Source organism: Balaenoptera physalus (genome assembly GCF_965194825.1).
Source record: "Balaenoptera physalus genome assembly, chromosome: 2".
NCBI lineage: Eukaryota > Metazoa > Chordata > Mammalia > Artiodactyla > Balaenopteridae > Balaenoptera > Balaenoptera physalus.
Genome location: NC_138883.1, coordinates 60,690,421 through 60,712,699, shown reverse-complemented (window position 1 = coordinate 60,712,699; position 22,279 = coordinate 60,690,421). Strand labels below are relative to the sequence as shown.

General features: G+C 36.1%; 1 long non-coding RNA gene across 2 annotated transcripts; it reads left to right on the top strand.

The window, feature by feature from the left end:
- The first annotated feature begins 7,558 nt into the window (after positions 1–7,558).
- Positions 7,559–19,782, top strand: LOC309656137. Of its 2 annotated transcripts, XR_014261165.1 has the most exons (3): positions 7,559–11,296; positions 12,591–12,666; positions 18,176–19,782. It is a non-coding gene; the product is annotated as an uncharacterized lncRNA (long non-coding RNA). The 2 variants fall into 2 exon arrangements; XR_014261166.1 differs by lacking the exon at positions 18,176–19,782 and having other exon boundaries at positions 12,591–15,121.
- Positions 19,783–22,279: the final 2,497 nt, after the last annotated feature.

Sequence of the window (22,279 nt, the reverse complement as noted above, 5' to 3'; positions counted from 1 at the left end):
CCCTCTTGTGTCTCCCTTCCACTCTCCCTATCCATGGTCACAAAGCACCGAGCTGATCTCCCTGTGCTATGTGGCTGCTTCCCACTAGCTATCTATTTTACATTTGGTAGTGTACATATGTCCATTCCACTCTCTCACTTCGTCCCAGCTTACTCTTCCCACTCTGTGTGTCCTCAAGTCCATTCTCTATGTCTGTGTCTTTATTACTGTCCTGCCCCTAGGTTCTTCAGAACCATTTTTTTCTTTTCTTGGAATCCATATATATGTGATAGCCTAAGGTATTTGTTTTTCTCTTTCTGACTTCCCTCATTCTGTATGACAGTCTCTAGATCCATCCACCTCACTACAAATAACTCAATTTCATTTCTTTTTATGGCTGAGTAATATTCCATTGTATATATGTGCCACAGCTTCTTTATCCATTCATCTGTCGATGGACACTTAGGTTGCTTCCATGTCCTGGCTATTGTAAATAGAGCTGCAGTGAACATTGTGGTACATGACTCTTTTTGAATTATGGTTTTCTCAGGGTATATGCCCAGTAGTGGGATTGCTGGGTCATATGGTAGTTCTATTTTTAGTTTTTTAAGGAACCTCCATACTGTTCTCCATAGTGGCTGTATCAATTTACATTCCCACCAACACTGCAAGAGGGTTCCCTTTTCTCCACACCCTCTCCAGCATTTATTGTTTGTAGATTTTTTGATGATGGCCATTCTGACCGGTGTGAGGTGATACCTCACTGTAGTTTTGATTTGCATTTCTCTAATAATTAGTGATGTTGAGCATCCTTTCATGTGTTTGTTGGCAATCTGTATATCTTCTTTGGAGAAATGTCTATTTAGGTCTTCTACCCATTTTTGGATTGGGTTGTTTGTTTTTTTGATATTGAGCTACATTAGCTACTTGTAAATTTTGGAGATTAATCCTTTGTCAGTTGCTTCATTTGCAAATATTTTCTCCCATTCTGAGGGTTGTCTTTTCATCTTGTTTATGGTTTCCTTTACTGTTCAAAAGCTTTTAAGTTTCATTAGGTCCCATTTGTTTATTTTTGTTTTTATTTCCATTTCTCTAGGAGGTGGGTCAAAAAGGATGTTGCTGTGATTTATGTCATAGAGTGTTCTGCCTATGTTTTCCTCTAAGAGTTTGATAGTGTCTGGCCTTACATTTAGGTCTTTAATCCATTTTAAGTTTATTTTTGTGTATGGTGTTAGGGAGTGTTCTAATTTAATTCTTTTACATGTAGCTGTCCAGTATTCCCAGCACCACTTATTGAAGAGGCTGTCTTTTCTCCATTGTATATTCTTACCTCCTTTATCAAAGATAAGGTGACCATATGTGCGTGGGTTTATCTCTGGGCTTTCTTTCTTGTTCCATTGATCTATATTTCTGTTTTTGTGCCAGTACTATACTGTCTTGATTACTGTAGCTTTGGAGTATAGTCTGAAGTCTGAGGAACCATTTTTAAATGAAGAGCAAAGAGGAAAGTAGAATTTATTACATAGTTATAAAAATAAAAATAATGTGGTATCTGCCTCAATAAGCAAATAAAACAGAAATAAATAAAAGGGCTCTGCATAAGTAATTGACTCTACTCTGTCATGATTTAAAAAGAAAGTGGAAGGCTGAGTATTCCAGATTGGGTGAACACAGGTACAGAAGCATGGGTGAAAGATTATGGCAATTCAGGGAACTGACAGTAATTTAGTATGGCTGGAGCATGGGATGCACATCTGGATAAGTGGTGGAGATGAGGCTGAAGAAGTCTATAGAATTCAGATGAAGAACAGCTTGTATTTCATACTAAGAAGTTTAAAAATATAGGAGGTCATTGAAAGCTTTGAATAAGGAAACGGCAGGCTGTGTTTGACATTGTCTGCAGTATTGAGAATGGATTGGAAAGGTTGGAAAAAGGAAGAGAGTTAGGAGGTTTTGCAAGTGTTTGATTTAATGTGGTAGCCAGGGGAACAGAAGAAGTCAAAAGGATGACTGAGATTCTAAGTGACAGTACATGTTGATTCCATTAACCAAGATAGAAAATACAAGAGTAAGACAAGGATGCCCCAGAACCTGAGAGTCAATGTGTAAAGTAACACTTCATGAATAAGATTAGTTAGATATATGCTAGATGTAACATTTTCTCAACCAGAGTTGTAAAGTACAGACAAGGTCAAGCTATGTTAGCACATATATAATTGCTCTGGGATAGTCTAGCAACTCCCTGTGCCAGTCTGAAACAGGATAACTTTAGAAGATAATTTGTCACAGTAGAGGTGGTGATGTGTGTTCAGCACTTTCCATTGATAAGAAAGACAGAATATGGAGATGGCAACTAACATACAATTAGAGAAGTAGCCCCTCAAAGGGGCATAGATGTGGTCTCTCTTGGCCTGGATATAATATCTCCAGTGAGGTCAGAGCTCTAGTTCTGCTTATCATGTGGCCTCTTTTATTGATATCTGGAGAAAGAGAGAGAGAGAGAAAGAGAGAGAAGGGGGGGGGTGTTTTTGCAGATACACTGATCCATATGAAAATTTTTATTTGTATTATAAATTAGAAAATTGGGAATTTAATGTTTCTTGTAAACTTACTGGAATCATTCAGTTCCCCTATCTATAGCTGACATTAGAGCATTAGACAAGATCAGGTTCATGAACCTGAAAGGCTGAGGCCTGGACCTGAACTATGATAAATTCACCCCATTCCACCCTGGGAAACATCTAGGCAGCCAACCAACGGGGTTTCCGCTGACCAGCTGAGATGTATATGAGACATCTAAATGAAATTGTTTAAAAGTTACCTGAAATTAGAATGAATTTGTGCCAGAGAAAGTGGACTTGGCGTGCTGGACCTTGTAGATGTTAGATGCTGCTTTAGGAAGTGAGATGCCCCAGGAAGAACATGTAAAGTGAGAAGAAAAGCAGGTTAGGAGTTGAACTTGCCCAAGACTAACATGAAGGGACGAGGAGAGACAAATTTACCTCTTTATGAGTATTTATCGAGAAGTCAACTATCCAGGCAAAGATTTTAAGTTTAAGTGTTTAAGATTTAAGTGAGAATGCTGGTAGCAACAAGAAAGGGAAATACAAAATGACTGTGAGAGAGATTGTGAAAAAACAGCAAACTAGGGAAGAGTAACCCTCAGCTCTCATCTAACAGTACTTATTTAAATTCACAGAACTCTCATTTCCCCAAGAGCTTCCTGCCCTGAAGGCACTGACCTTTCCACCTATATCCATCACCTGAGCTAGATCCCAATGCATCTGCCAAATTTGGGGAAGCCCCTGCAGTGTTACCACAGCAGGTAACCTAAAAGGCTAACAAGAATTGTTCTACTTGACTGATTACTCCCCACTGTTATCTGGAGAAGGATAGACATTTTTCTTTTGGGAGAAACAACCACACTTTTTTTGGTTTTTTTAAAATTCAGTTACAGCAAGTAAATGCCTCCACCAATTCAAACAAAATCTGTATAACAAACATTGGTGGCGTTGACTAGTGTTCTCAAAGTATGATTCCCCAGAGCAGCAGTATCAGTGCCTTAGGAACTATTAGAAATGCAAATTCTTGGCCTCCTCTCAAACTTAGCGACGAGAAGGGCCCAGCAATGTGTTTTACCAAGCCCTTTACCAAATTTACCAAGAATTTTTCATATGATAAAATAATTCTTGATTCTTTCACTTGCTCAACAAGCATTACTGGGTAGGCAGCTATAATTTGGGCAAAGGTTCTTTGAATGAATTAATGAATAAGTGAATGAATCAGAACCTATTTCTCCCAGACCCTAGCAAGAGGAAAAAAAAAATAGAACACGGTTCTTATTTTCCAGAATTTGGTAAAGCAATTTGACATGTGCCTTCTCTGTTAAGTATACAAATCACACCACATTCCTTTTTTCTGCTGTGAAACAATTCTGCACTTGGAGGATAAAATAGCCCTGGACTTTTTATTTTGCCTAATGGCAACTCAATCTCTAGATAATTTCAGAAGCACCAGTTTCAAAATGTCTAAGACATATTGAAGCATAATCTCATGTTTCAGTAATGTTCAGACACTTCTAACTTGTCTTAGTCCAATATTTTTTAGAATAAAACAAAACAAACTAGATGTTTATATTTTTCAATAATTTTAGTATTTTGGCCCTGAAATCATGTTGACAATAATTCCTAAGGCCAGGAAAGAAAATCTTATTTGAAAATAACTATGTTAAATTGATATATAACCCTTCTTGACCAGAAGGTATAGAACTTAGAAAAGGATTGGAGATAGTATATGTTCCCGAACCATGTTAGATTGACTAGCTTCTCAGGGTTGGTTCCTTTCTCCATTCTGCCATCCCCCATCCTTCCAAGCCTTTAATTCTGTGTTTTATCTGTTACCCCATAACCCTTTGAAGAGGAAGCATTTTTTTCCTTAAGAATGTACCCTTTTCATTGAGTGGTTGTGGATAAGGGCTCTTAATATTCCTTGCCGCTGCCCCCTTTCATCCCATGGAGTCTGCAAGACCTTAGGAAGCCTGATGTCACTGTGTGAACAAGCTAAATATTGTGGTCGTCAACAGCAAGAAGTTACGGTCTTTAACCAATATCAAAGCACTGCATATTGAATCCCTGCTTTGTGAGTAAGTGAAGGAGGTTGCCGGGGAGCTGAGAGGGAGAATGGGGGATGGGGAGGAGTTGAGGACCAGGGAGGGAAAGCCAGCAGTGGCCTGCTGACCTAGGCTTAGTAGCATGACAGCTTGAAGATGTGTGTCGCCTCATTAAAATAAAAGAAAGATAAGTTTTGAAACCCATGGCAAAACAAATAGTGCTGTTCCCGTAATCCAAAGTGCAGTGCTGTAGAAAAATTACAATGCTCAAAACCTTTATCAATCTTCAGTTGATAAAATAGAAAAGTCACTCAGTGATCTGAAGAGTACAGAGCATTAGTTGAGTCGCCAGATACCAAATCTTGAAGAATAATTAGGCATTGTAAAACACTTGATAAAAAAAAAAATCCTCAAATTGTTCTGTTATTCAGAATCCTTAATTAGGTATTGAAATTCAGTTTTATTTTCCTTGGATTTGAAGCTGAGTTTTATCTTCAGGAAATAACCTGGAAGGCTATTCTTATTCATTTCCTGCTTTGAATATATCAAGTTTCAATCAGGAAAATGAAAAGGGAGGAAAAGAATGAAGTATGAAGTCAAATAAAAGATGGGACTAAAATAACTCTCCTAAAATGAAAACAAAGTATGCTAAAATCAGTTAGAATGTGTTGAAAAATTAGGCAAGGAGGAAAATCAAAGCAAGATTTTTATTACTATGTTCTTTAAATATGCAGAGTATTTTTCAGGCTTTGGGTATGAAAACGGGCAGGCATTAGTGCTTTCTAGTTAAAACTCTAAGAATAATGTCTTTTTATAACAATGCCTTTTCATGATAATGCTATTCCATAGTATGGTTTTCTTTTTCCCATTTGATATTAAACATGAAGCTTTTTTTTTTTTTACATCTTTATTGGAGTATAATTGCTTTACAATGTTGTGTTAGTTTCTGCTTTATAACAAAGTGAATCAGCTATATGTACACTTATATCTCCATATCCCCTCCCTCTTGTATCTCCCTCCCACCCTCCCTATCCCACCCCTCTAGGTGGTCGCAAAGCACTGAGCTGATCTCCCTGTGCTATGCAGCTGAAGCTTATTTTTGTATAAAATAGGGAATGTTAAGAAAAGAATGTTAGAAGCAAGTGTTGGACATCTGAACTGAGAAACTGCCTATTGCGTATCAAACATTGATTTGGGTTCTTCTTTTACAAACAAGGCTGTTTATTCGGTGCTGAATAAGACAGCAAAGCAAATAGGATATGGGGTTGGTGGGGCGGGGAGAGGGGAGTGAGCATTTCTTGCATATAACAAAAGGGCAGAGTGCTGAAAATATTAAATGGAACTAAGAAAGGATGAAAATACCAGTGCTTTAACAGCAAAAAGCTAAAAGGCATAAGTAAACATAACCAAACAAACAGAGTAATGACAATTTGATTGGAATTTACATTCTCTATACTAACTTGCCATTTTCATGAAATTTCAAAATGGGCCATAGTGTCAGAGTCCTGCAATTGTGCCGTTAAGGATATTTGACTGCTTATGAGAAAACATTCCTTTTCTCAGGGAACTGCTCACAGTTTTTTTTAAAATGACATATTACTTGCGATTTGTCTTTCAAATAAAAATTAAGAGCATAGGATTATTACCAAGTTTTTTCCAATTACTGCTTTATGGTTGCTAACTAATGGGAAAGAAAAACAAAAACAGTACCACTACCTTCACAGAAAGAAAGTACGGAAACTTCCATTTCTTAATTCAAATTGGCTGCTACCAAAAACATCGCTGTTTCAATGCAAGGATATCTCTGGTTTTGCCTCAGTTGCTATCAGATGATCTTTCTGTGTTTGGTGCGATGTCTACTTTCGCTAAATGTCTTTTTTTTTTTTTTCCTTCCCACACAGGATGTGAGAATCAACAGTTCTCCTCAGTGGGTTCTCCCAGCAGTTCCGGACCCCATGAGATAAATCTCTGAAGCTTGCTAGTCCCACAAGCACTAGGTAAGCTCACTGAAAACCCTAAGTCATGGAGTAAAACAGCTTCCTGTGGCTTACTGACCTGCCACAGTTCTCAAATCCTTTCTTTTTTTTTAATTAATTTATTTTTGGCTGTGTTGGGTCTTCGTTTCTGTGCGAGGGCTTTCTCTACTTGTGGCGAGTGGGGGCCACTCTTCATCACAGTGCGCGGGCCTCTCACTATCGCGGCCTCTCTTGTTGCGGAGCACAGGCTCCAGACGCGCAGGCTCAGTAGTTGTGGCTCACGGGCCCAGTTGCTCCGCGGCATGTGGGATCTTCCCAGACCAGGGCTCGAACCCATGTCCCCTGCATTGGCAGGCAGATTCTCAACCACTGCGCCACCAGGGAAGCCCTCAAATCCTTTCTTTTGCTAAAATAATTAACCCCAACACAATCATAAATGCTAAGAAATTTCATGAACATATTAAAAGTATCTCATATATTATAAATGTTTTCTTTTACATTCAGCTCGACTTCTCTGGTACTAATTATTCCCAGAATATTTCTAAATTTGTTTTTTAATTTACTCTTGAGAGCAGTGGGCTATAACTGCATTCTAATTGCTTAGAATATTCTACTTATCTGATTGTGTGTATTCAATTGTTTCAACATTGGTGGTTGTGCCCTCGTAATCAGTTCAATAGAAGAGGGAGACTGCAAAAAATCTGGACTCTTATTTATGACCAAAATTTAGAGTATAATTGTTTTTCATAAAGAAGCTTTATAGGTTTTTTTAGACTCTTTATGTATCCTATCACACTGAGAAAAATTGGGTTCAGGGAAATTTGTATTATTTTTATGCTTTTAGCTTTTAGTCTGGGTAAAAGGTGTTCAGTATCCCAAATGTCTACAAGACAGAAGGATTTCACTGAAGGATTTCACTTTTCATCCATTGGCAGATATTTGACGTCCCCTGAGTTGCATTCACTTAATAAATATTTCTTGAGAGTGAGCAATTTTTTCTGTTTGTAGGACTATGAACAAATTAAATACCTCGGTCCTCATGGAGCTTACATTCTAGCAGGTGAAAGAGATAATAAACAAATCAACATGTTACACAGCATCAGGTAAAGATGAATGCTATGAAAAAAATATGTAAACAATTAGACAGTGACTATGAAAGAGCTATTTTAGACGGGTGATCAGGAAAGGCTTCTCGAAGAAGGTGGCATTTGAGCAGAGAAACCAGTTTGTGCTTGAATTGATTTGTGGTTCTTTCTGGAATGACTCATTAAATCCTACAGCTCTTATTTGTCTAGCTGATATTCTTGCGCCCTGCTAATGGCGTTATAGTGAACATAAGCTCTATATCCGAATAGGGGTCTTTTAGGTTACCTATTAAGACTTTCTGGAATTCCCTGGAGGTCCAGTGGTTAGGGCTCCATGCTTCCACTGCAGGGGGCATAGGTTTGATCCCTAGTTGGGGAACTAAGATCCCACATGCCGTGCAGCATGGCCAAAAAAAAGAAAAAAAAAAAAGACTTTCTATTACTGAGACCCTATTGGATTTGCAATACTACAAGTGAATTGTGAGGTCAACATTAGATTCCATGACAGTAATTAAATATAATAGTATATGACGATGATGGTGATGATGATATAATCAAAGGCACTCAAGATAAATTTAAAAACCTGTAAGTACAGAATTTGTTCTTGTTTTATATACTTCATTAAAACAAGAACCAAAAATTCCACATATTTTCCTACTATTGTTTCTATAAAAGTAAATATCGATTTCTTAAGACTTTATCACATGTTGATTATAATAGAACGTGGTAGACCACTGCTCAGTAACAGCCTATGCCATATATGATGGATAATTTTAAAACTGAGTCATTTAAGTACAACCTTATTGCTTTTTACTGAATATATCTTTCTCCACTGGTTTCTTTGAAAGCAGTTAGATTGCAAGTGTTCCTGAATAGTTTCAGTTGCAAAGAATAAACTGTCAGGTGTAACCCAGAGGCCAACTGCAGTCTAATATTTCCAAGTTTCCTGTGAAGACTTCAGTGAAGCAATAGGGCAAATCCTAATTTACAAAGATGCTGGGGGACAAAAAAAAATACAAGTACTGTTATAACACTTTTCTCTCTCATCTCTTTTTATAATGGTTATATTCAGTTAGATACACTATTTGATTTCATTATTTTCTGAACATGATTATTGATTCCTCATCTTGACTTTTTGTTTTACCTTTTCCCATGACTGTTCATGATATTTAAATAAGTTCCACTAATCAATAGGAGTTTTTTCCCTTTTAATTATGGTGATTATATTGAAGAATTAATTAGCTTGTTTCACAGAAACTATAAAATTAAATCTAAATTTGGTCATCACTCTTTGTTATTTTATAAAAGAATGCTTTGGTAATGATAACTGCTCATTAAAGTTAATTCTACTCTCTCTTTTGTTATTGAATGTCCTTTCTATTCATTGACCTTTAAGAGAATTAACTAAGTGTTACTAGTCCAAGTAATACAAGATCCCAAATATTTTTACTGTGAAAATTTGGCTAATTCATCAAATAGAAGAATAATCTTCAAGAGAGTATTTTCTAGCATAACTCTTTGGGCAAAAGATAGTTCATCTTATGTTTTATTAATGCTAATTGAATAGGTACGTGGCTGAGAACTCTGGAGAGTATGACTACAGAGGTCTTTTTCAGAAAAACTTGAACTGAAAAATCTAGAACGATCAGGTTACAGTTTATAAGCTGAACGGGCCTTTCACCATAGATGTCTATCCATTGTCTTTATTGTGTGAAGATAATTTATTTAACCCTTTTAATTTTGCCAGAAACTACACTTTATTAAGCCTTACTATAGATGAATAAACTGAATTCTTCTTGAACAGAAAAATAAATAGTAGATTAGTTCTCAGTAAGAATTTATCTTTTGGATCCATGAAAGGAAACTCTGGAAACGCAGAAAGGAACATGCTGTGGGTTGCTGCCAGTTCTAGTAGTTAAAAGAACAACTCAGAAGGAGTTGGACCAACAACATGGAGTTTAAGTAAAAATTATCAAGGAGTCATAGAGTAATAGAATCTTGAAAACACTGAGTTTAAAAAGATACCTTAAATTACATGAAATAACCGACTACCTAATGCTTTTCTCCCTTAAAAATGCCTACTAAGTGACTGTCTTTCAGCCTATGATTGAACACATACAATGGGCCACTCACTACCACACTTCTATCTTTGATATCTCTAGTAAAAAGTAATTACAATAAAAGTCAAACCTACTGATACTGACCCTAGTTTTATCCTCAGAGGGGTTAAATAGAACCCATCTTATCAGATAGAACATATCAACAACCCACTGTTTGAAGACAACAGTGAACATTGTGAAGCCAAATGAGGCTACCACTCCTCCCTCATTCTAGAGTCAAGAAAACATTTCTATTAATGTGGCCTAGGATGACATTAGCCTTCATAGGTGGACATCACATGCTCAACATGAAGTCAGCTCAGGCAGTTTTAACAATGTTGCTGCCCAGTCATGTATTCCAATTAAAAGGATTTATAGAGTCTAATTCTGCATCCTTTTGAGATTTTAGCTTAATTTTCTGGTCTTCTCCAAATCACATCACATATGCTAATACATTTAGTCATATGCTTGTAATTTGGTCCAAATGACAAACATATTGAAAAGAAGAGTTACAAAGACCTAGGCAATTAATGCACCCCTAGAAACTTCTATCAGTGTCATGTGGTACAGTCACTTAACCAGTTTGTAATCCACCTAATTATAGTGGAATTTAGCTATTTCTCTATTTTGGCAAGAATTGAATCATTGAGGTGACTTTTATATATTAGTTGATATCCAGATAGCCTGTCGTTACATATGATTTACCTTTGAACTTAATAATATCATCAAAGAAAGAAATGGAACTGCTCACTTTTTATTTTTTTTCCTCCTTCCACAATCCAGTCAATCACCAGGTATACAGCTGATTTTCTTCTACATATTGATTTAATCTTTTCCCTCGTCATGCTCTCACCGACCTTCGTCCAAGCATATTTCACCTCAATTTATTCACCTCCTAACCAGAGGTGGATCCATGTTTGAGGAGATCTGGAGGTTATATCATTTTCAGGGTCCTCTTTAAGAAAAATAATAAAAAATTACAAAAATAAAATTATGTATATTAAAAGTGACCTGTGCAAGGGAGGAAGCCGGAGACTTAGGTTCACAGTAAAGCTGCCTCTGGGCCTCACTGATTGATCAGGGTTTGGAGTAGCGTGGTCCCAAGATTGACATGGTTCCTGATCCCATGGCACTTACATTCTAACCACAGGAAACAGTTCTGCTACATTAAAATCAGCAGCAGGTCATGGTTCTCAGGTGTTGATTTAATATGAGCATAATGTTGGCAAAAAAGATGTGGAGTAAGACCTTAAAACAAGCTGATTAACAACGCTTTTCCTTCCTTCCTTCCCTGCCTTCCTTCCTTCCTTCTTTTCTTTCTTGCTGTTTTTTTTTTTTTTTTTTTTGACTCCTATTCATATTCCTCTTCATCCTGACTCACACCCCACCCAGGACTACCTTTCCCAATCTGACTTAGATTTCTGCCTTCATGTTTTAATTTAAGACATCTGCCTTTGGGAAACTATTTTCCAAACTTCTGGTTCCTAGTCTCCTGTCTTCCTAGTCCCTCCTCCTCAGGGCCGCCAGCACCACACGATGAGCAGGCAGGTAAAGTGTGCAGCTGAAAAAAGCAGGGACTGGAACTTCATGCTTTGTGTTCTTTACAGTGGCTTCACTCCTCATTGTGGATGTCAGGAGACACTGTGTAAACATGTCTGTGGTTTGATGTCTTATAAAAGCCAATATTTGTTATGATAATGAGTGTTTAAACATCAATTTATTACCTTAAATTGCATGTACATGAGATCCTTGACATTTGCTGGATACCAAGCTCTTTCTGAACGTTCACTCTTTTTTTTTAAATTGAAGTATAGTTGATTTACAATGCTGTGTTAGTTTCAGGTGTACAGCAAAGAGATTCGAGATTCAGTAATATGTATATATATACACACACACACACACACACACACATATATATATATATATAAAAGAGTGTGTGTGTATATATATATATATATATATATATATATATATATATATATATATATATATATATATACTCTTTTTCAGATTCTTTTCCATTATAGGTTATTACAAGATATTCAATATAGTTCCTCGTTCTATACAGCAGGTCCTTGTTGTTTATCTATTTTATATATAGTGGTGTGTATCTGTTAATCCCAAACTCTTAATTTATCCTCCACCCCCTTTCCCCTTTGGTAACCATAAGTTTGTTTTCTATGTCTGTGAGTCTATTTCTGTTCTGTAAATAAGTTCATTTGTATCATTTTTTTAGATTTCACATATAAGTGATAATCATATGACATGTCTTTCTCTGTCTGACTTACTTCACTTAGTATGATAATCTCTAGGTCCATCCATGTTCGTGCAAATGGCATTATTTCATTCTTTTTTATGGCTGAGTAATATTCCATTGCATATATATATATACCACCATTTCTTTATCCTGAATGTCTACTCTTATACTGTGAAAGCATATTCTGAATAACATTACTACATTCTCTCTTAAAATGTAAGCCAGTGAAAATAAGCCACCTGTATCAGGAATAACAAGGAAGCTTTTAAAATGCCAATTTCTAGGTCCTGTCCCACTATGTGGTATAGAGAGTAGCAAAGGCCTTCATGGAAAATGACAGGGCTAGTGGTTCTCAAATTTTAGCAAACACCAGAATCACCTGGAGGGTTGGGTAAACAGATTGCTAGGCCTCAACCCCAGGAGTTTCTGATTCAGTAAGTTTGGGGCGATGCCTGGGAATCTGCATTTCTAACAAGGTCCCAAGTGACTCTGAGGCTGCTGGTCCAGGGACTGTGCTTTGAGGAGCATTGGGCGAGGCCCTCCCACAAGCTCAGTGACATACACAGCGGCAAACTCTCCCTACAGGTTCATCAAGAACACCATTCAAACCAATGCTTCAAGAAAACTACAAACCACCTCAAGTCACAGATTTAACAACACTGTATATGGTCAGTTTTAAATCCATAAATGCCATGGGTCTACTGAACTTTTTCTGTCTTTTTATAGTTGAGTGCTATACTTAAGCTTAACCTTTTGTCTCTTTTATAAGGGACACATTTCTTTTATTCAAGTACCTGGACAATACTGTAACTAACATGATGAAAATCTAATGACAATGAACTAAATGCAAATATCAAGTTTTTATGTAAATTTCCAACTGAATACCTGCTTCTGTGCATTAGTACTTAGAGAGCCACTTATCTTAAATCTGTCACACTGTGGCAAGGACTGTGTATTACCAAATTTTGCTAGATTATTTGCATTAACAAACAACTGCAAAATCTCAATGACTTATAATGGTAAAGATTTTTTTCCTTATTCATGTTATGAGTCACCTGTGGATCCCCTGCAGCTCCACTCTACCTATCTTCTCATTCTGGGACCCAGGCTAAAAGGAGCAGTGCCTATCTGGGCGTGCCACTGTCATTGCAGAGGGAGGGAGAAATGGCTGAAGCATGCTGTGGTTCTCAAAGCTTCTGCTTGGACACACTATATGCCAATTCTGCTTACATTCCACTGGGCAAATAGTCCCATGGCCCAGACTGACGTTAGTGTGTCATAAGACCACATGTGGGGTGTACAATCCTATAGGTTAGACTTCAAATAATTGGAAAGAAAAGTACAATATTACATACTAGAAACTAAGCTTTTCATTTAGCTCTAAATAGGCCAAAGAGTATGCCTGGGGCTTTCAGAGATTGAAATAAGACTCTAAAACAAAGAACACATATTATTATCTGCCTACTTTGTATTAGAGAAAAAGGACAAGGCCAAACGACGGACAAACTGAAGAGGGAAGAGCATTACAAGAGCCCTGGTCAGTCCATCCCTGAAAATAGAAACTATTGGCCAGGCTCTTTGGTTTCTCATCTGCAATGCAAAATTAGAAAACATCCCATAACCCTCCAGGGATAGTATAAGGATTCATTAATTTCCAGAGAGGTAGTAATTTCCCCCAAGGTATTTTCAAGGTTCTGTGTTCCCTCAGAAAAAAAAAATTGCTCAAAAGTCTAAATTTATTTTTAATTGTTATTAAAGTCATGACATTATACTTACTTGGAGTTAAGCCTGAAAACTTAATTTCTGACCTTGTTAAAGAGATTTTAAATTGCTTTAAAATTTTTTTTTGTACTTTGATAGATTATGTATCCTCTGCTATTAAATGAATAGGACCAAGGGTACTTGGTAATAAAATTAACCTTGATCTCCTTTCTAAGCTTAATAGAATTATCTTATTTACTAGTTAATATATATAATTAATACTTGGGAACATAGTTTTCTACTAACCTATTTTCTACACATACTCAAAACAAATGTGTACTTACTGAAATTTTTTGTTTTCTAAGGAAGAAATTCTAATTGCTCTTTTATGATAGGCATGTGATGTACACTTCCTGGTCCCTTCACTGATGGCTTGTTGTTAAGACAATTTAGAGAATGATGCTATTGAATTTTTTAATCTGCCAATTCTCAAGTACCGAGTTATGACATAAAATTTAGGATGCTATTTGCTTAACAGCTGCCACACTAAACAGGACAACTTGTAATTTCCATGACTACCGGAATCCAACACTAATGGAGGGGTGCCCAGATGAATCTAAGTGACAATTCAGAACAGCTCTCAGGAGTCTGAGACAAGAACCATGACAACAATTGCCAATATGAAAGGAGCCAGACAGTAAAGAATAATTTCTTAGCGGGGTGCAATGCCTGATAAGCAACAGAAAACAGCAATGCAACATGGTTATTATTTTCTGGACCTATATACACATTTTCTTTTTCTCTTAAATTATGTTTTTACCATCTTGTTATTAATAGATGGCACGTAGACCACAAAAGATCTTCGCATGCACCATCTCAGTCTCTTCTCAAGGCTTTCTGGTCATATCCACTTTAAAGATAAGAAAATTATATTTCAGATAATTTATCCAAAGACTTATCCAAAGACACACATCTAGTTAATGAAAGAATTGGAACTTCCTTTGAATTCAGGTCCTCCGTTTCATATTCTGCCTTTACACTAAACCTTGGCTTCCTACTACTGAGTTTTAAAAAAAACTTAATCAAATTGCCTTCCAGTCAATTTAGTTCCCTCATCAAAATTTCTGAGAGCATTGAATTGATATGCTTAATCTCATGTTATTACATAGAAATGATCTGTATGTCTATTACATACTCATTTATCAGAAGTGTTTAAAAATAGTCCATTCTTGCTTCTAGGCAGAGTCTACTTACCATAGCAGGTTTGGTAAATTTCCAGGTACAAAAAGTATTTCTTACATGCATATTTAGGTTGGAGTTTGCCAGAAGGTTCACCAGATATCTGAACCACATCCCCCACACCTGAGATACCAAATTTGAGTGCAGATGATATGTCTATTATCACCCACTGATAACACCTGGCAAAGTTACCTGAATTGGTGAGAAATCAATTAGGATAGGCAATGTTGCATTTTAGGAAAGACAAGGTTTGCTAACTTTTTAGTCAATTACTTTCTCTAGATTACCTTGCTAGATATTATGAAAGATATCATGGGAAATTTGCTATAGAAAACGTACCATCCAGATGAGGAGATAGTACAAATACATCAAAGATGACTAATGATGCATGTTAATGAATTCTTTCATCATATATTCAACAAATATGTATCGAACACCAAACTTGCACCAGGTACTATGCTAGAGGTGATGGATACATAAAGGAACAAAATAGAGGAGACAGCAGTGAAGATATTAAAGCAGAATGGATGCCATGCATTCTTGAAGAACAAAATACGAGAATTCAGTGTAGACGTTAAAGCAATATAGATGCCACACTTCCTAAGAAAGCAAAAAACAAGGAAACTGCAGTGTAGACACTAAAGCAACATAGATGCCACACACCTTGAACAAATGGAGGATTATCCTGGTATTTTCATGGAAAGCCAACTGAGGCCCTGAAGAATGAGTAGAACCAAGAGAGAAAGATTTTAAATCTAAAGATATTTTAGATTAAAAGACTAATATATGTAAAGTTTTAGAAGATGGAAATAAGCAAGACTTAGCTGGAAGAGTAATGAGTAATATATTCTATCTATGACAAAGGAAGAAGTGGGAGAAAGGGGTTGAGATGAGTCAATGGAAGGATTCGAATTAATTACAAGTTAATACATTTAGGTATCTTGTTACAGTGGGGCACCATTAAAGTTACCAAATAGAAGAATGGAATGAACAAAGCAACAGTTTAAGAAGATTAAAGATATGCAAAATGGACTATAGTAAAGGGGTTGGGGAAGAATATCAAGAGTGGATAAGAGTTGAGGGTACTGCCTGGGAGGGGCTTGAGGTAGTCTTTTGGGTTATGGAAATGTATATCTTGTTTTGTGGTTGGTTAAACAACCATATACATATACAAAGTGTCAACAGACTGAACACTTAATATTTGCTTATTTTACTGAAATAAGTTTTACTTCAGTACAAAGAAATTAATACAAGAACAACAGAGTGCTTCTAGAGAATGAGGGGAATGCAGATGGAGTAGTCTCTTTCCCTTATCTCGCGTATCTAATCCATCTATAAGTCAAAGTGATTCTACCTTTAAAACATATCTTAAATTCTACCACTTCTCTCCATCCCCACCACTTCCTTCCTAGTTCAAGCCAATGATATCTCTCAACTGGAATATTCCAGTGCCTTCCTAACTGCCTTTCTGCTTCCACTCCTGCCCCACCTCCTTCACTTTGTTCTTAGTACAGGGGCCAAAGTCAAATCTTGTAGACCAGATTGTGTCACTCCAGCTGAACGCCCTCGCCTCCCATGGCCCCCAGGAGCTGCCATTTAACTCAGAGTACAATACAACCTCCTACTTCTGACTTACCAAGCTCCCTGTGACCTGGCCTTTGTCTGCCTCCTCCAAATCTTTCCACACTATTCCATCCTGCTTGGCTCTAGATACCCTGCCCTTTCTTTTCCTCAGACATGCCAAACTCATTTTCAAGTAGGACTTTGATGAGCTATTCTTACTCTAGCTGAAATGCTTTCCTCTGATATTTCCTGGACTCTTTCTTATCACATAAATCTCTGTTTAAATGTCACCTCCTCAGCCACCTTTTACATTTTAGTAAAGGGAAACAGACAATAAATTAATTAATTAAATTAAAAAAAAAATCAATGCTAATAAGTGCTATGCAGAGAACTGAGGTATCCTGATGTGACAGTGTGACTAGGAAAACCTTTCCAAAGACATGCTAAATTATTCCTCCTGCCCTCATGATTATCATAACCCCCACTGTGGTATCGCAGAGAAAATATCTGAGAGTCTTAGCTATAATACCATCTCTTTCTAGAATGATACTTTTTAAAGCTTCTCTGAAGAAGCTTGCTAGATCACCCAAATTACCTTGAAAGAAATTCCATTAACCACAGCTTGTACTTGTTCACAGGAGTCTAAGAGATTACACCCTATTTTCAATTGCTGAAGTGATTCTGCTAGACAAACCACAAACTATTACATCAACATGAAGACAGTAAAAAGGCAAACAGACAATTCCTTCCTCCTTTTCTCCATCTGTGGAATGAGGTTAATGAGATGTTGCATCGTACTACAAAAGTCTTTATAAAGAGTTTGGATATAAATAGAAAGAATGGAACTGTTTTGTCTTAAATATGTGTCACATTTATGCATTTTGAATCATCATAGGGTTTATGGATTGTGGAGGAAAGTTCTGTTGGTTTGCAATGATTCTGACGAATAACCAAAATTCTCTACCACTGGCTAGGTCTAGAAACCTGGGCACCAAAATTCAAGACACTGCCCTTAACACAAATCTGAGTCATCCTAGATTGTCTGTAATGAGTTGAGATATTTTAAAACAAATCTAAACTCATGTAGAGAAAAATGAAATCATCTTTGAGAAAAGTATTATCTGGAACTCAAAAGGAAAAGCACATAGGAATAGAAAGTCTCAATACTTATGATTAGTTTTCTGTATTAGGTTGCTTCCTAATGGATAGATATATCCATTCAAAAGAAGAATATTTTAAGAAAGTTTGCCATCACTGCCAAATAGTACCAGTGCTAGTTTCATAAGGTCACACTATATCTGATGAAGAACTTTTTTCCTTGATGCTTAATATTATAATAGATTTTAAAATTTAATGTGGATTGTTTCCTGCTATGTGTGTATTGCATGTCCTCTGATTGCATTACAGTTGGACTATTCTAATCATTAGGAAAAAATTAAGTTTTATTAGGCTTCTTTTTTTCTTCTTGTTTGGTAATGCTACTAATTTTATAACATTCAACTATGATTCACTTTCTGGCCTTTGTAGTTTCTTTAAGGGCTTACTTCCATAATAAAGAATAATATTCTTATTATACTATTGAGGATTTTAATACAAAATAAAGTGATTATTATTAAAAGTGTCAAACTTTTAAAAAGGGAACTCTTTATAATCCCTCATGTTGTTAGGTATCATCAACTTCGAAAAATCTAAAGGCAATCGAATACCTGATTTTCAACTAAGGCTCATCTGCAGCAAATAAAAAAAAACAAAAAACGGAAGAAGTATTACCTGAAAGATTGAGGCATTTTTTTAATAATGGAAAATTGTATTGTTAAATTTCTCTTTTTTAAAGCACATTAAAATATTTCACAGAAATCTTTTCGTCAAATGTGTGTCTTTCCTCAGGAAAGAGAACATACCCTTGGGATGAGATCTCAGCATTATTCAAAAATGGAAAAAGGCAGCTGTAACAGAACTAATATTTAAATTTTGTAAATTATGCAAGAATTAAGTTAATACTCATACTAGAATATTGCTGTGAAAATCAGAATATCAACTGTTAGATTAATGTCATTTTACAACTGACTCGAAGGATATATTTTCTCATGTTTTGACTTAAAAAGTATCAATCTAAATCTTTCATTTTTATAATATTCATCATAGCAATGACAAATTATGATTAAATTAAGTTCTACCTGGAACACTGCCATTTGTCCTATTTTCTTTTAAACATAATCTGCATCTTATGTAGTTTTTAAATGCCAGGCACTATGCCAAACATATTACGTGTCTCAATTACTGCAACACCCCTGTGAAGTAACTGTGAGCTTGATGAGGGTAAGTAGTCCAACTCTTTTGTTCACTGATAATATGAAGAACTTAGAACTATGTCTGCCACATAGCAGGGGTTCAATAAATATTTGTTGAGTTGAATGAATTTTACACAAGGCAAGTGAAAGTGCTATATACATAAATGAAAAGTCATATTCCTGTTTGGTTAGAGTTTTTCTTACCTTTCATCCACATGGCAACACATAACTGACTTCCTAGAAAAAACAAAAACAAAAAAACTGTTTCTCCTAGGTGGAGAAAAAGCAATTACTAATTCTATATAAGTTTTGAGTTTTCCTCTGTGGGTTTACAACAGTCAAGCCTCCAAGCTGCAGATCAGATAACAGAGCTAATAGTAGATGATAAATGGTACCAATGGCTGGGGGTTGTATGATACTAAAAGTGTAGTTTTAGAAGGCTTTGAACATAGGAAATTAATATCTTTGGGAAGACTCTCATTTGCAGGGAACTTGGGCTGGAGGCTGGGGATCTGATGGAGCTCCTGACTCTGGGTGGCAGTGGTAACATAGCAGTCAGACCCCTGAGGAGCTTCTGTTTCTAAACACCCTATTGAACTACAGAGCTTCAGCCTATTGAGATTGGCCCCAAATGATCAGGAAAGGTGGTTGAGAGGTACTCCTGAGTAGATTCTAGGTAGCCATGTTAACTTACAGATCACTAAGCCACCTTTATATCTTTCACTATAGTCAAGGTTTTGCTCTATCCACAACCTAGGACAAAAGAGAGGCTATGAAATTCTGTAAAGCCCAAAACTGGAATGGATGTGGTCAAGAGGCCAGAGACAGCCCTGCACAGGCCTAACCTGGGATTCACGGACCAATGGACAACATCATTGAAGAGATCTCTTTTAGAATGCAGGTGCTTATTGGGTTGGGGAGGCCAAGAGGAGATAACACTGGTGATTCCATAAAAGTGAGGACCCAGAGATCACAACTACCCAAGTTCTCTTTACAGCCCTTTTCCCAAGGCCCCCCCCAAAGCATCCACGTCCTTTCTTTAGCACAGCACCACATATTTCTGAACCATATTAGAAAACCTGAGTTGCTAAATACTGACAGAGTGAATATCAGCAAACTGAAGGAAGACAACTGAGTTAGTGAAATGCCTTAATATTAAAAGCTGCTTCCCTGAAAATGCAATCCCACAACCTAGCACTAGTTTTTGACTTAAAAGTTTCTGTTAATAATCCCCGGTTCTGAATATGCTCCTTAACCTATTCTTAGTAGATCTCCAGCCAGGAATTTGAACATATGGAAAAAAATGAAAGAAATTTCCAGGGGAGTATAGATACAAAGGCTATTGGTTTGAAAACTTTTCCCTAAAGGTAATATTTAATGTTAATATTAAAATCTTGTATCATTTTACCTTGGGTGACTAAAAGAGAAAGGCAGCAAGCCTCAAATGTTAATAATGACTTTTAAAAAATAATTCAAAAAGGTCTTAGATTAAAAAATCAAGCAGTTCTCTAAATTTATTGTTGTAGCTATTTAATATAATTTATTGTAAATGTTTTAACTTCTTGTTAGTTTCTTTAGCTTCTTGATTAGTTAATGCATACACATGTGCGTGCGCGCACACACACAAACACACAATTATATCATTAGTATTCCTGCAGGTCACTTAAAATATCCACATGTCTCCTAACTTCTTAATCCCTTTCTAAAGCTAGTGACAAATAGCAAGTGCCACTGGCACAAAGCTAAAGGGAAATTGTAAAAATTATTACATGACCTTGGGAATCAATCAATAATCTGAAAACATACTGGAAAAGAAATCATTACCTTTTTAGAGCTTTATTGGCTCTGATTCAGATGCTTCTGTGCTGACTTTCCGATTTGAACCTGAGTGTAGGATAAGTAACCACCACTTCCTCATTTGTAAATGGGTTATTCTGGCACCACCCTTTACTTTCCTTATAGGAATTTCCTAAGGAATCACTAGCCTGCAGTTAAAACAAAAATAAAGTTGTAGAAGTTTCAGGGGAAGTTCCATGTAATCATTACAAACATCATTCATGTTGTGAATGTTGCATGAAATAAGAGAAGCAAAACAGGTATTTTTTTTTAAATAGTAGAGTTCTTTCTGACTTTTGAAAGTGAAAAACCATTTCTATATCCAATAGATGATATAATATTTTATAAGTTGTGAACATCTACAGGTTATTTAAAAAACATGTTTTGAGACTAACAGCTAAAAAAGAGTTACTATTAAATAGGGCTTTCTAATGAAAACAGGTCTTTACACATAAGATATTTAAAGTGCTTTCTAGTTTTAGAGCCTAGAACTGCTTCTGGCACATCGTAAGGTCTCAGTAAATATCTGTATAATTAAATGAATTTTACTGATGGGGAAAGTGCTATGTACAGTAAGTGAAAATTGGCATTCCTGTTAGACTAAATGCTTACCTTTCATCCCTACCACACACAAGAGTGGGATGTTCCAGAAAAAACTATCTTATCTATTGAACTGCTGTAATTCCTTTATTTACCCCAAAACATTGGAATAATATAACCTTACAAAAGCAAGCCACTAATTATTCTCAAAGATGACATAGTATTCCTTTAAACTAAAAGCTTTATTTGAAATTTTCTCAAGTAGATGCGAGTAGAAAATCTAAATATGGATAAAACTAAAATGCAAGTTTCAAAATCTAGATATCCACTAAGGAAACTGTTAAATGTCTGATAATAAGTAAGGTATTTCTTATTTTTATTGTTTTCTTAAGTAATAAGATAAAAGCCTGAGGCAAGTATTGCATCTAAGATCATATTGATCCCAATGCCAAAGTAACCTTTAAGCTAAAATTTTATATGATATCCTGCTACCTAATTTATTTCAATGGATTTTTCTGATCACTAATACATAAGAATGTGATTTACATCATTCAATACTTTCTATCTGGTAGGAACATTCTTTACATTTTAGTACTGAATGGATGATTTCTTTTTCCCATCAAGACCAATAGGATCACAGTATAACAAGGATAATTCAGATATAATTAACTGCTTTCAAATTCGGAAAGCATTTATTTCTCTTCCTCTTGCTATTATTTATCTTTGGTCCCTTCATTATTTATTTGCACCCTTGTTTCTGGAAAAGAAAACAATAGGGAAAGGAGGTAAAATTAAGAGAAATAATTATGACTAATTGCTCAAAAGTGATGAAAGATTAGATGGGAAGACTGAAACCAGTCCTGAAGCAAAACCTCTTAAGGAATCTGGATTTTCGCCAAAGATGGTAAAGTTATAGGAATGCTCTGACAGATCAGCCCTTTGCACAACACTGGTCTTAGCAGTGAGTCTCTCTCTAGAGAGATGACTTGATCCAGGTTTGAAGATAGGGGAGGTAGTGAAGGAGGGCTGATATTGAAGCTTCTCACAATGAAAACTTACATTTAAAAATAAATTGTGCAGTTAAAATTTCCCAACATTCAGATT